The sequence below is a fragment of the Stegodyphus dumicola genome, chromosome X2 (assembly GCF_044657685.1).
Source record: "Stegodyphus dumicola isolate Sdum_Otavi_A_Nest chromosome X2, ASM4465768v1".
NCBI lineage: Eukaryota > Metazoa > Arthropoda > Arachnida > Araneae > Eresidae > Stegodyphus > Stegodyphus dumicola.
In genome coordinates this window covers 133,183,943-133,199,990 of record NC_140781.1, presented here as the reverse complement: position 1 = coordinate 133,199,990, position 16,048 = coordinate 133,183,943, and the positions used below count along the sequence as shown (strand labels likewise).

At 29.9% G+C, this 16,048-nt stretch overlaps 1 protein-coding gene across 3 annotated transcripts in view; it reads right to left on the bottom strand.

Annotated features, from left to right (window-relative positions):
• Positions 1–16,048, bottom strand: part of LOC118182818 (synaptogenesis protein syg-2-like) — a 437,413-nt gene that overhangs the window by 204,143 nt on the left and 217,222 nt on the right. The gene's annotated exons all lie outside the window — the stretch shown is intronic.

Below are 16,048 nucleotides of genomic sequence, written 5' to 3'. Positions count from 1 at the left end.
AACGTGTTATACTGAATAAATGTTAATATGCCGAAAAGCGCTAAAAATTTTAACTTAAAGGTGATCACGTTTTAATCGTGACTCTGTACATTTAGGTCGGAGTCGCATGTCTACTGTCAAATCAACAAATATATGGGAAGTTCTAAATCCTGAGTGCATTTTGAAGTTGAAAACCTAACAATTTTATTCAGCTAGGGCTAACTTTATTTCCTTTCGTGTCACAATAGGATCAATAGTACCAGGGCATAATTATGTCTCAAGATTTAATGGCAGGAATATTGCGTGTCTTGCAAACTAAACAACACTTCATATAAATGTAACAACTGACAGTATTTGGAGACTTCTGCCATCATCAGAATATTTGGTGAAATTTGTTCTGACCATTCGGAAAGGAGCTACTAGTATGCATAAAGGTATTTCATTAAATGCATGTATGATTATCTACCATTCCAGAGTTTCATCTAAACTCATAAAGTTTGTCTTAAACCTAACCTAAATTTGCAAGTTTATGTAGCATTAATATAGAATATGTTTATTATAGAGCTGCTGCCAGAGCCACTTAAACGTTTACGTAGTTTACAAAAGAAAATAACGAAATACTATTTTACTAAAAAGGTACTTTAATTTTTATTTAAATATTATTCTGTTATAGATTAATACTTAGGGATTATTTTAACCACGAAAGGGTTTTGTATTAGAAAATTAAGGGTGCCTATCTATTTTTCTAGTTCATTGGAGTTTAATAATCAAATAAGAACATTGATTACAAATAATGAATCATGTGGGCGATTAGACTTCAGATTTATACATGGTTGTAACTTTACTTTGTATCTTTCTAACTATGATATAACTTTGATTTCTGGAAATTGATAAAAACCAAGAATTTTGTATATGATACACAATGCCGAAGGAAAAATTTCGTTATCATCAAAATAAATTATTTTCTCCAACAGATTTTATATATATATATATTTATAACACCAGATGCAATATCCCGTTTTTGCAGCTATTATATGACACTTAAACGTTCATTAATTTAACCCTGAATAATACTCAATATTCGATGAAAATAATACACGTGTTTCTGCTTATACGGAAATGCTTTGGAAGGCTTCCGCCAATCGGTTTAACATCGTGCGTAGATCTTTTAACAAGTACTATTGCAAAGTTGAACAGATTATTGTTACAGCAAGCAATCCTCTTCATAATTATACTTTTTAAACGGCAATAATTTTTTGTTTACATGAACAATTAGATATCAAACTGCTTTCTCTTGTCTTACCACAACTCATCGAACATGAATTCCCCCTTTCAGGAAACTTTAATTTGACTGAATAGTAAATTCTTAAATATTATACTAATGAGCAAATATAATTGTCAAAGCGTTGGTTTAATAAATTATTCTGTGCTTGCAAATTTCACTTTAGAATTAAAATATTTTAAGAGAAAGTTGCCAGAAGCCATTTCATTTTCCAAATCTCTTATGGACTGCTATCTATGACTTAGTATAAAAATTATAACTGCTATCGCTGCTGCCAAATTAATATTTCGAATGACTGGAATAAATTACACTGCTCCTTCCATTTCCTTTATTTTGAAATGTTTTTAAATATTTTTCATTTCCATTTAATTTTATTTATTATTTTACTACTTTCAGAAATAGAATTCTGAAATCCAAGACGATGTTATCGTTACATAAATTATTGTAGTATGTTTATATAAAAGCCACCTCTTCTAAAGCAGAATATATCGCAAATTTGCGTGAAATAAATAAAACCAAATGTACTTATTTTTGTTGTTTGAAGCTTTCAATTTACTATATCCTGAATTTTCAAATTATTAAACTTATTTTCGAACTTTTTTAATTACTGCACTTTCATTTGTTTAAAACGGTAAAGCCTTTATTACATTACTTTTTGTCTCCAGTATTAGTTTTTCGTTGCTGTATATCACTTTAGGGCCACCACATTTTATCGTCCTAGCTCTATGTTTGCTTTCAGCCGTCAGAAATGCCCGTCCTTTTTTAGCGTTGCCTGTCAACTTTTTGATCTCCGCTACTATACTGAACATCCATGACTAATATTTACCTGGTGATTTTGCTAATGAATCTGCTTGCTGGAAAGATACTTTTCACGCATGTTCGTGTACAATTTTTTTAAATGTAAACAGATAATTATTTACTTCCTCTCGTTAAAAGAAATTAAACTAATAGCGAAATTAAAAATATTGAGCTAAAACTATCAATAAGCCAAACGTAGGCGCAAAATTTGATAAACATATGGTTGTTGTTGATAAGGCTGATCAATATGAGGTTTTTAAAACACTTTTATTACCTGAGATATAAGCCTTTAAGTTTACAGTATAGCTACACTGCTTCTTGTTCATAGTTACTCAGTCTAGCTATATGTAAAGCAAGAATAAAAGATAGTTAAGGAATTCAGGTTTATTTGACAGATTGATTGATTGGACTGGATCAAATGCCATTCATGTGCTCAATTGCGGTCTCTTTCACCTAGTCGATCCGTGATCTGCTGAGAATTTTGAATTCAGTTGCTGTGAGAAATATATAATTAACCCTGAAATGATTTATCCGGCGATAGTTTATTTAAATATATATAGATCTATGTATTTAGTTACTTTATGGTATGGTTAGTTAGACCTATGTCTCCAGAGCTTTGCTAAGTTACTGACTTATTGTAAATGCAATTAGTTAACTAGAATTCGCCTGTTGCTTTTGTGACTGTAAAATTTTGTAAGATCTATTAACTATTAGTTTGGAATCCGAGCGTGGTTTAAGCTAAATTTTTAGTTTACAAATTTATGTGTGTATATTTAGAACTCTTTAAAAAATGTAAAAGAGAGTTGAATTTTACTAAGCTCAAAATATTTATGCGGAAAAGAAAAAAGTAAAATATTTAACTATGGAACTATAAATGAAAAGTAATTAATTAGGTTTTTCCGAAAATGTTAGTTTAAAGAGAAACCAAATTTCATATATCACATATTTTATGTTGTTAGTGTAAACAATAATTGGGAACTTTTTAAGAAGTACGAAAAGTCTGACCGCACGAAATCAAGGGCCATCATATGCATGAAAAGAAGAAAATTCTGATGACAACCCATATATTACACAATGCTTTTCATCAGAATATATATATTTTATTTATAATATTTCTACACATATTTATTTTATATTTAAATAAAATAAAGGCCGCTCATTTCTTGACATATTCCAATCCAAAATGAAGGAGAGAAATATCGAACTAATTTTCATTACAATACCTTTTCTTGAAAGCCAGACCTTTGCAACAGAGAATGATTCGAAAATGCTTCTTATAAAAATATATGAAGGACTAATTTTCAGACTTACTTACGTATAACATTCTGGTTTTTGAGTAAACAAAGTACTGAGAAGTACTCAAACGAAAAGAGATCAGCGCAATAATAATTCGATGTTTATGAAACACCTGTGTGCCAACACTAGCCACATCGTTTGGATTTAATTAAGAGAAGAAACATGTTCGTATAAAAATGGCGGCTTTTCATTTATCTTAATTTTTTACTAGTATATCTGAAAACTCTCGTAGTTAGTAACTGTAAATAATAATGTAAAGCTGTTTTATGACTGCATCTGAATTTATTTATTTCCATTTTAGACTTATCTGAATTTATTTATTTCCATTTTAGATACGTCTGAAATATAATTTACCCCTGGAAAATCTCCAACACAAAGATTTGTAAGTATTTAAAAGCCTTTTCATTTTCTTTTAGCAGCAGCTTACATAATGCATATTACAATTCCAACTAACAGAATGTCCTGTATCTCTCTTCTATTATAACTAAGTACTAATAGCGTAGAGAGAAAAATATGACAAAAAAAAATTAAAACGTCTCTGTAGACTAAGTTCTAAAACATTCTTCGACTTCTCTCTCCCTGATCAAAAGTAATATTTTAAAACTTAAACAGTAGTTCTACAATTGGGAATCATTTCTGTCTACTTAGTTACAAATAATAACTTTACATTGAATGTGAGAGATCTTTAATCTGTGTCATCAGAATACTTTCAATTCCGGGACTATTCTTTATTTGATAGCAAATACGTTTGCACTTAATTGCACTAACATTTAATGTGATATCCAATACAAAAATAGTTTTCACATTTAAATGCAAAAAATTTTCAGAGACGCAGATGTAGGTAATTTTGTTTTTCAAATTTCGCTTTCGGAAAAATTTGAAACTCAGAAATGTTTCGAGTTAATTCATTCTCATTAGTTTCAGGGAAAACTTAGAAAATATAAAATGCACTTTGAACTACATGCCTGTAAATTTTTGTTACAAATGCATGTTAGACTATTAATAGCATAAAAGTTATCAGTCGTTCTTTAAGGAGATATTTATTTATTTCTTAGTTGTAAATAGAAGCTTGATTTTTAACAGAAAAATAAAATGTTTATATTGGCTAATTTATTTCGTTCTAGTATTATAGTGCATAGTTTGACCAATGATCTAGTAATGAATGTAATCGAGAATTTTATTTTTAATTCTCAAGTCAATTACTACTGAGATCATTACAAATGCAAGTCCATTACTTAACATACAGGGCAGGTATTGAAAATATACATACATACCATCTTTCCAGCTTTTCTACTATAGCTATGGCAAAAACGTCTTTAAACACTAAGACTTTCATTTTATTGCTAAGAAAACAAGGAATCTCAAGACTTGCTTAAATATTTATCAGCTTCAGATACTTCCAAGAAACGTAAGAGAATATTGGCTGTTGCAAGAAACTAAAGAGAATGACGAATAAAATTTTCATGAACACTCACTTCTGAAGGTGATTATAAATTCTTTAAAAGATAGGTAAGACAAGGCACGTTATATATCACGACTTTCGGAAGCGACAAACATTTTAAGCAAAGTTTTGCTCAAAATTGTAATTTAATGTAAACTATTTCCCATTAAGAAAAGAGATTCTGAATAAATACTAAATTCATACAAAACTATCCTGTCCATAACAAGTTCTTTAGAAAGGATATGTTTATATATTTGACCTACCTGTTTTAAACCATGGAATGGAAGAAATCTAAAAGAATAAGATCTAACGATCTAGAGATCTAAATGCTTCAGCAGTAAGCCCGAATGATTTACAGGAGAAATTGTTACTGAATTTCTGCCTAGTAATTTGAGAAGTCATTATCAAATAGAGAACAATAAGATTTTCGCAGAAGGAATAAATACTGCTACATCTTTGAATGACTACCTTTATTTATTTTTCCATAAACAATGTTTATTTATAGAAAAACCAAACAACCAGCTGAAACTTACTGTCTACCAGAATCACTTTTATCAATTCACGATCTTCGATGCCCAGTTTACAGTTGAATGAACAATTAGCATGATTGAGAACCAAATTACACGCTGTTCTATCCAAGGCAAATTTGAAACCTTTATTACTAAAATTTTAGTTAGATAATAAGATAGAACTACTGACTGTATTAAAATATTTAAAATGAGTGAGCATCATACCTCTAAGATAAATAAATCAAAAACCATTCCTTTCATTATGAGAATACTTAAAATGCAGTTCAATAGTTCAAAAAGGACTTATACAAATTAAAATTTGATGTTATTATGTCATACGTATGTTTTTCATACATATATCTGTTTTATACAGTTTTTCATGAAATTGTGTTAATTTTGATAATAAACTACTTCTATAATTATCTAATAAGAAATACAATTATCAGCACCGCAGAGAATTTTAAATAATCCTTCAGATGATAACAATAGTGCAGATATAATTGAAAAGGAATTACTATTTTCATTTTTGGATCACAATTAATTCCACGTATCAAAACGTTTACCTATTAATAATCATACAGGCAAAATCTAAAGATATCTTGGTACATGAAATGCAAAACATAGAATTAGATTCTCGGTACATTTGTAATTCGCATGAAAAGTTTTAATTTATTTACTTCTTCCTAAAAGCGGCTAAATGCTGGAATCAAAAAGTTTCAAATAACTTCAAACAAATTTTACTTAACTCATAAAATTTAAATTACTTAATTTTAAATTACTCTTAATTTTTGTAAATAATTCGATGAATCTTTTATGAATCAGGTACCTGGACCAGAAATTCTATGATTTTTGTTTATCATGCTAATGTAAATAACATGTATATAAAGATCAGTCAATATTACTGACAAATTTGAAGGAAACTGTATGGTGGCGTGAATTTAATTCTCTTAGAAAATATATATCTCAGCTTGTATTTCAAATATTGCTCAATCATAACAGCCATATACAATAATTATTATAAGATGCTGTGTTTTTAAGGTTGAAGCTATATGGCGGATATAATTGTAATTATTACTTCCTACGATTAATTTGCTTAAGAAATCATGATCTATGAATCATGATCTATATATGTGCTCATTTCAATAGTATGTAATACACATTCATTGAAGCGCAAATTATTTTAAGTGTTTGTTGACTTTTAAATCTCACTGCAAGCAGAAACTTTTGAAATATGGTGCTAAATTAAATAAAATACATTATGCCTCCTTTTATATTCGTTGACACTTCAAAGAAACTTGATTCACATACAAACTGATATCTCGTTACGTGGTAATTCTAAGAATACTACACAATATTTATATACTTTGAATTACATTAAGCTTGAATGCATCTGATTATTCGTCCCCTTTTAAAGGTTTTAAGATGCAATTACATTATTTCTAAAAATGGATATACAGACGAATCACTATTTAAAGAATTTCTCAAAGTATGGGTATTTTTTCATTGTCTTAACAAAACATTAAACAAAAGATGTATTGTTCCCATTTTAAAATTATCAGAATTATGCCTTTTTTAATGAAGAAATACATAAGGATCTCCCAGAGTTTTAAGAACTGAGTTCTAATTAAGTCCCTAAACCTTGCAAATGCATTTGGTCAAAGCTATTGGCCAGATAATAAATTCATCTTTTATAAAATCTTTTATAGGTTTTGTTTTCGTAGAACTGATAACTTCTGCGATTTTACCAATACAGTTCTGGCTGCCTGAATCAAAAGATATCGTCGAGCAGTGGCATATCCTTCCAACAAGAGTATTGGAAAAGAAATAAAATCAGGAAAAATAAGGGAAAAGGAAATTCTATGTATATTTTTACAGTGTACTAAAATGTGCTCCATCCAATCCCGGTAAATAATAATCGAAACGCATCCGCGCAACCCCAACACGTTCCAAATCATTTAGTAGGCGCGGTTAGTAAAGAAGAGTGGAGCTGCATATCAGCAATGTTTTCGATACATGCAAGAGTGGAAAATAAAGTTTTTGTGGAAATGTATGAAGTTCTGAATGAAACAAAACCTTAATATATTACTTCTAAATTAAACATTATGAAATGGTTTAGTGCTATAAACATTAATCTAAGTAAGTATTTTAAGCGAGAGGCGTGGTCAATAAAATGTTAACAGAATTGCACTTTTAATCTTACGAAGTGATTCAAACGTCATTACATTTAGCTTAAATATATTTGATAAACTAACCCTTCATCGCCAATGTTTCTACAAAAAGTATAATTCAAGATTGACAATTATATTTATTGCATTATTCAGATTTTTCATGACAGGGAAAGGAAATTTCAGTAGTGGGAAGAGCGAAACGATTTTATAAGGGAAGGAATGTAGCATGATGTCTTGAGTAAAATAGTAATGAAACGTAAAGGTATTAGAAATCTGAAAGCACTAGGAAGAACTGGATTGGAAAATTAATATCATTAAGTAAACAAGAAAAATTATTAATGATGTGAAAGTGTTCAAAAGAACTCAGTTGATTCAATGAAGAAACTTTACAAACAGTTTTTGTAAATCTCATAATAAAATGTAACTCAGTTACCGTCGTACTTAACTAAAAAAGTTCTTTTTCCCTTTCGAAAATTAATTCATATTCCCTGACGAGAAATTTCAACGCATTTTCAATTTTGCCAATATACACCAAAAAGCAAGATACATATTAAACTATGATAAATTACATGAGAATTAAAATCACATATGGGATCTTTAAGAATCAATAAATGAATTTTACTGATAAGTGAAAAAAATGACTTAAATATTAAACTTATGGAGAAGTCGAGAAATTTTGTAATTGAGAGTAAATTTAAATAAATATTGGGTACGTGTCAGCTAACCGTCACTGTCGGCTGAATATCCTTTTGACGAAATGCCTTGACAGTTAACAGTCCCGCAGCCAAATGTCCTGTCGGTCAAGTGTCCTTGTCGGCTAACTGTCGTGTCAGCTAAATGACCTTTCGGCTAAGTGTCCGTGCCGGCTAAATGTCCTGTCGGCTAAGTGTCCGTGTCGGCTAAATGTCCTGTCGGCTGACTGGTGTCGGCTAAGTGTCCGTGTCGGCTAAATATCCTGTCGGCTAAGTGGGTGTCGGCTAAAAGTCACGGACCCATTTTGTAGTATTACTTTTGCAGAATATGGAAGACACGAAGAGAAATCATTTTCGTTGTATGCAAGAACGTGTGAAAATTTCATAAATTGTTCAACATATGCTAGAAGTATTCTGCTAATCACATCTTAAAAAAAACCTTTTAAGGTTATTCTAATTTGAGAGTTTAACTATACTATAAGGAGAGTGAGGAGATACGGAAGTTCTTTGCGAATTGCTTTAACTGTATTTAATTAAATAGGTATTATGTCGAAAACCTGCATCCTAACAGTTATGAAAATTGAAAACCGCCATATTAGTACTGACAAAAATTCCGGGGGCTCAAAATTGTTTTCAGATACTTGTGTTTTCCAGATTTATTTGCAAGTATCAGTTATTAAATACTAGCGAAATAATTTTATTATTTTTTTCACGCCTGCTATTAATCACTTTTTCTAAACCCTGCTTGTTTTCAAAACTTTGTTCAAAACATTTTGAGGATAAAAACATTATTCGAAAAGTTCTGAAAATGAATTCATGCAAGAATTCAGACATTTTAAACGAACAGTTTGTGTTCAATAAAAATACAAAAATAACGGTCATTCAGTATTTTATTGGATATCATTTGGTAAAAATTCACTTTTCATGCACTTTAGTTTCATGCATGAATTCAACTAATTCTTTTAAGGTTAGCATGCTCCATTTGTATATTTGTCAGTAGGAATTGATTTAGCAGATCTTTTGAGGAAATGTCATGTTTTCCTACTTCTTTCTCCAAATCACCCCATGTATGTTAGATAGGATTTAAATCTGAAGGATATGGAGTAGTTTTGCCAACTTTAGGACAGTTTTTTAGTTTATCACAAAAAGCTCATTTCAGTAAATATTAGGAAGCATAATAAATAAGCCATAAAAATTTCAGACACCTTTGAGCAGTAGTTCCTGAGAAAAGGTACATGGAATATAAAAAAATCACGTTTGGCGAAAAACACGTTTTTATGTAAAAATCCTCATTTATCAAAGCATTAGATGATAAATTAAAACTAGATTTTTTACTACTATAATTTTCATAGATATAAAATTACGATTACGGTAATTTTAGAAAGCAAAAGGTGTAGAAAATTTGAAAATGTAAAAATCCAAAATCACCATTTTTTAAAGATTTTTGGCTTCCACCATCCTTTAATTCAGACTTATTTTCAACTGAAAACATTAATCATAGAAACAAGTTTTAGAACTAATAAGATAAAGTTATATGTATACATAATATTCTTTTACATTTACATAACCTCATACATTTACATAATCTCAATTTAACGAATTTCATAGCCTTTTTTGAATGATTCATTAACTCCAAATCCATCTGCACTTATAAAAGTTTAGCTTCATCTTGTCTATTAAAAAACTTTAAAAGCTCCTGCTTTGAAAGAATAAATCAGATTAATCAGTTCAGAAGATGTTTCCTCCGCTTTCAGGCCAACGAATGCATGTGATATCAGCAAATTTTCTTACTGAAGTACATGATAATTATCTTTTATTTAATGCGTTTAGCGATTTTTGGCTATTTTTATCGCATTCTATTCTTACGCTGGGAGTAGAAATTGAATTGAATAATAATATTAATTAATACCTGCGAAAACGTTAAACATTTCACATAAAAGTGCACCACATATTAGAACTCAAATCGTTCAAATTATCGTAAAACATATTTAAAAATTTACTATTGTAAAATTATATTGTAGCCAGTTAAAAAAAAAATAATTTATAACAAAACGAAGGAAGGTCCATTTATCGTCTACCTATATGTTGCAATTCAGTAAACGGTACAGAAATTACTTATTTTAAAGTATTGAAGGATATTTAATGTTAAAAAGGAAGGCGAAAACACAAACAAACAAAAAATACATTCTCGAATAGTGATGTTATTAAATGCATTTTTTATTTTAAATAACCTTTCTTCTCAGCATGAAAGCTAGGAAAATGATAGAACTAGCTTACTTACCTTTAGCTTCTGTTATATGCTGTCAACGTTGGTGTTTCGAATAATCCATGAAACATTAATATGAAACTGGCAGTTATGGCCTGATTTGTTGATTAATGCTAATTATCTGCATTTTCTTTAGGATTTCCTTTAACTGTGTAACAATTTAAATTACTAATTAAAGAAAAAGTTAATTTTTTATTTTTTGAATTATGTAATTAGTAAAAGACTGATTTTTAGAATTTTCTTAAAATATTGCTTTATTGTTATTTACATGTCTTAAGTTGAACAACGAAGCCATGAAAGTATAACTAAACCCTTAATCATCAAAGCTAATTATGGAGATATTGAAGCTTTTCTATTACGACCAACTTAACATTCACTGTAATTCTCAGTATTTCATGTACAGGTCACATGTGTGTTTAAATTAATGTCAGAATCCTTACATTGGTATGGAAAACAAGTGACTATATGTTTTTAACAAACATCGCGTTAAATTAATTGTGTTACATAACTTAATGCTAATTTCACTTTAAAAATGTTTCAAAATTATCGCTGTAATTGAAAATTAGGTGCATTTAATCTAAGAGAAAATTAAAAAATAAGGGAGTGGAGATAGGAATTTTAAATCAGCATTTTCAGTATACTTAACGATTTTGCTAAGTTTGAAGGACAAGTAATTCTTTACTGCCTAGTCAGTAGAAATTAACATTAAATATAAAACTATATGCATTAAATATCTTTTAGATTTAAATAAAAATAGCATCTTGTACCCATATAATACTATGTTTTCACTCAAATCATTTCTAACTCGACTGAAAGATGCAATTATTGCTTTAATTTAGCTTCAATTATACTTATATTATATTTAAATACATTTATTAATCAATGACGTAAATAATGAAGATAAAAACTTCTGAGCCTGAAATAATTTTCTCTCATTTTTGTCTAAACATAAAGTTATAAATAATAAAATCATAAATCGTCTAATCATAAAATCATCATTCGTCTAAGACCCATTACCATAAAAGACACCACTTTTATTTTTGAAAGTTTTCTTTGAAATTTGTTACATAGAGTATGAAACAAATACAGTAGAGAAACTTACCCAAGAGATTTCTGAAACAATCTATTCAGAATTATTTTCAGATGTCAAGCGAAGTCATGCTCCGTTTAGTTATGTCTACTAATTAATGTAAGCGATGTGATATATTAGACTGAATTTTTTAAATTTTTAATAAGTGTTTCGCCGTAATTATATGTTTAAGAGATATTTTAGTCATATATTCATTATAAAAATAATACGTAAAAATACTTGGTATTAAATTTGTAAACCAAATAAAATGCATCTTGATATTTGAGATTATATATATATATATATATGTGTGTGTGTGTGTGTGTGTGTGTGTGTTTGTGTGTGTGTGTAATATTTTTGATGCGCAGTCGTGATAGCAGAGTGGCAGGACGATACTAAGACATTGATACCAAACCACGTTCGGCTAATTACCATCTTTATTTCCAGGCACATTAGAATAATTCTTCGTAGACAATATATTTTTTAATCATAAAAATTACAATAATTTCTTATTTATACAGATTAATGGTGCTATACGATTTTAGACGGACCAGAAAAGCAACGTGGATGTTGGCGTGGCGGAAGCTAAGGAAAGGAAGATGACGCAGTTTATTTACGAGCGGTATTTATACTAAGTACATGCAGAAAGTACTCTAAGCTTTGATTGGTTAATTTTAGCTGTTATATAATCATGGAAGGATCTCGAATTTGGGAGAACTGACGAATTTAGGGGGAGAGCACCAAATCTAGAATCGTTAATTTTGAGGTCGCCAATTCTTTTTAAAGCAGCTATCGTATTTTCTTGTATCTTACATACATATATATATATATATATATATATATATATATATACACCCTATAGATAGAATTTTTATGGCCATAACACTAAACTGAAACTCTGGTTTTTTTTTCATACAACACTAAATGTCAGTTACATTTTACAAGGAACAGAGGTTTTTATGTGTAATAAGTATTATAAAGTATTTTCTTCCTCCTTTGCGCATACCTTGGTGGCGTAATTGGAAGCACACTCGATGTCTATTCGAGAGATCCAGGGTTCGAATCTCACAACGGCATTGCACATTTTTTACGTTTCCAGCATAAAATAATAATAATAATAATAATAATGACTCTGCAATATTTAGCACTTCACAGCCATCAACAGGTAGTCAGGCTGATTCGCTTGGGGAGTACCTGTCGTTTTTATTAAAGTTTATTATTATATTGTATTTTATTTGTTTTTGTATATTCAGTATTCCATTTCTCTACAATATCCAAATCTGAATTTTTTATATTGAGTAAAATATAATCTTATATCTATATATTGGAAACATTTTGATTTCATATTGATTTCACACAGATTTAGGGGCATTTCAGCTGACTGTAAATTTCATGATGTGTTCTGCAGATTCATTTTTAAGAACTCTAAACTTCTTAGTAGTGGATACTCCATATTCAGGACTGCTGGAAAAAATATTTCAAGAACTTTATAAACTTAACTCTTAGAGACTTTCAAATTGAACTTAAATTCCATATCTGCATTCCATTTCCAAATTGTGTAGCATTTTGCTGTTGTATTTTTAAACTATATTTGTGTTTTTTCTATATTAAAATATTCACGAAAACAAATGAAGAGACATACTGAAACCTAAACGTACGTGAAGTATTTCATTTGCTTTCTCATTGCAATTGCAGATATTCTACAAAATTGCTCTTTCTTTGCTAACTCTACTGCTTTCTTCTCAAAAGGCTTTTCTCTCGCAAAACCTTTTCTCTTTGAAGGGAGATATATAAAACATAAAATATGAAACAAAATTATTAAACGTAACTGGAACCTATTGACAACAGACCTTTAAATTCAAAAATGTTAACTAAACAAATTCCCGCTGTAACTATACGCTTTGCACCATTTTTTGTCGCTCTGCAGTATGTTAATCACACTTTCTCTGAAATTTCTCTGCATTACGAAACCTTTAGCCCAATCGGCTGCTTTAACCCAATTTTTACAAGATTTAAACAAAGCCTTTTCGGCTATAAATACGACCACAATTAGTACGCATTATTGTTTCTCGCCTGTTGCTGCTTGGATAAACCCCATCTCTCGCTGCGCCTTAAGAGCATATCAGTGCTTTTAAAACGTTTTAGGGAGCAGATCGCCCCTGCTATGCAGTAATACTCAATATAGTGTTTGAACAGCGTAATCGTCAATTAATAAAGATATAATGTGCTTAACCAAGGATTTTAAAGTTCTTCTAAGAGTTCATGGCATCCAGTGTGCCGTATGCATTGTGCGTCACATCTATTATCTCACTACCATAATTAAAACGTAAAACGTACCACGACTGCGAAACTCTAAACTGCAACACCACATTTAAACAATCTATAATTCATGTCGCTATGCATGAACTGGTTTCAGAAAAATGTTAAATTTCGAGCTAATCATTAATGAAGCTAATTTCTTCTAATATTATAGGTATTTAAACATACACTGTATTCCCTTTCAATGAAATAGATTGCATATTAATTAAATATTCAAGACTAGACTTAATAAGTGCGCGGTGTTTCGAAGCTATTCATATTCAGCATTTTTCGCATGCACATTATGTTAAAATGATTAATCCGTTTATTCACTTGAGGTAAGAATTGATATTACGGGAGCTAAGATTTATTTATTGCATTACATTCATTCGATAGTATTGGTCTTAAAATGAAGTGTAATTTCTTGTGAATATTAGAGTTTCAGGAATATTAGATGTAATATAATAAGCATTATTAACCGAAATCTATTGCTTATTTAAATACATATGATAGTCAGACCTGTTCCACGCTAAAATATGTCATTCGTTCTGCTTATTTTACATTTATGAATGGCATTTACTCTAAGTAAAGGGCAAAGGCAAGTTTAGATTATTTATATCAATCATACCAATTCACACTACATACATATAATTCATATAACATAAATCATTCTTATAGCAATATGTATTATAATGATAAATTTAGAAATCTTATATGGTGCTTAAAAACACGCAGCTATACGCAATTACTTCATTATACGCAATCAATGTATATCATTATACCATCAGCGTTTCATAAGGCAAACTGTGTTTTCATCCAATAGATTATGCCTTAATACGTACGAGAATCAAACTTTTCTACATTTTTCCAATGCATAGTATTCTGTTATAACCTTTAATTAATAATAATAATGGATGCATGCAATTTATTTTGAAAAAACCTTTTCCTTCCTCGGAAAATTATCTTTTCTTATAAATGCGTCATTAGTATTTAACACCAAGTTTAAAATTACTCATAACGAACTCAGTTGAAATTCATTCATATGCGGAGTAAAAACGTTTGATCGCTGATCATTAAGATTATAATAATTTCTTTTATTTTAGTGCATTTTGATATCATTAATAAGTCTAGCTCTCATTAACTGTATTCCTTCCTCCTGAAATGCGATACTTGAAAAGGCAATTTCTTGCGATGTAGTTAGAAGATTATGTTTATCTCGAATAAAGTCGAAACAGATGTTTTGCAGTCCTCATAATAGCAACATGTTTAATCAGTCAAAATTTAATAGATTTTAGGCGAAATACCTATAATATGCAACACATCCCTCTATAGCAACTAAAATATTAGTAATTAATGTTCCATGCCTTTTCAAATTCAAATTTCCTAGTTGTGATATTTGGATAAATTTACTAAATAATTTTTATAAGTGCATACTAACTAAATCTGCTGCATATACCATGCTGAAACCTTGTCATCATGCAGTCTTTTTAATGTGAAATTCAGTGTTTTGTAGTTGCCCCCAAACATGTTTCACTTAGCTATATTCAAGGAACGATACAGTGTGCATGAAATATTCTGTGTAAAATCGATGTCAAAACATTTGGCTGAACAAACCTGCGATTTACCTGGGATTAATTTCTTCAGACACGTGTTTGAAATTGCAAACCACGGGAAATGATGTTTAATTACAAAAGATGATTGGTAATCCTATAAGGTATTTCTCCCACCTTCTTAGCGTGCCTTCTTGGTGTAGTGGTCTGCACGCTGGGCGCGTATTCGAGAGATCGAGTTCGATTCCTGGCGAAGGTGGTTGCTAATTCTTTCCTGCCACAAAATTATCTAATGTCTCTATGATCCTTAATGCTATCTGAACCTATGTGGCTGTTCGGTTCTATCTCTTGAATGCTGTTGTGTGTTGTCCGTACAGGCGGCAATCCCAAGCTGAATATTTAAACTCTCATCCGAACCTATGTGTTGAATGAGAGCTAGTAAATAGGATGTTCCCGGGAGTGGTTATTTTATGTAAATTGAATTGATTATTAATTGTGTGTGATCACTGCGCCTTCATTAAACTTCAATTTCTAAGCAGTCCAGAAAATATTATTTTCTCAACAAATGCTTCGCCTAATGGTCTTAACTGCATTATCAGTTCTTAAAACACTCCCAATTTTTAATCAATCTACTAACAAAATTTAAATCTCAAAAGAAAGGGAAATTAAAATACTCTTGTTAATCGTAATATTACATAGG